The sequence below is a fragment of the Cynara cardunculus genome (genome assembly GCF_001531365.2).
Source record: "Cynara cardunculus var. scolymus isolate 2C chromosome LG 17, CcrdV1, whole genome shotgun sequence".
Classification (NCBI taxonomy): domain Eukaryota; kingdom Viridiplantae; phylum Streptophyta; class Magnoliopsida; order Asterales; family Asteraceae; genus Cynara; species Cynara cardunculus.
The window spans coordinates 4,326,078-4,326,434 of NC_037544.1; positions in this window are offsets into that span (position 1 = coordinate 4,326,078).

The window sequence follows — 357 nt, forward strand, 5'->3', positions numbered from 1 at the left end:
ATATGAAATCATTTCATGGTGAACCATGTTTCAGTGATGGTGTAGTTGATCCGTTTAGTAGAAAAAATGGAACATGAAATGGGTGCATAATTTATTTGGTTCGTTACGAAATAATTGCATGATGAAACGGGTACATGATGAATCTGATTCGGGATCTTGAAAATTGTAATCTGCTCTAGAATCTTGAAGATTGTAAGAAGTAAATGAAATAATGCATCAAATAACAAAAAAAATTAATTTACATAAAACAAGTTTCATGAAGGTGAAAATGGGTCATGGTGTAATTGAACAATGAGTGGTGAACTGCTTTCATTGTGAAACTCGTTTCAGTGATGGTGTAGGTGATCCATTCAGTAG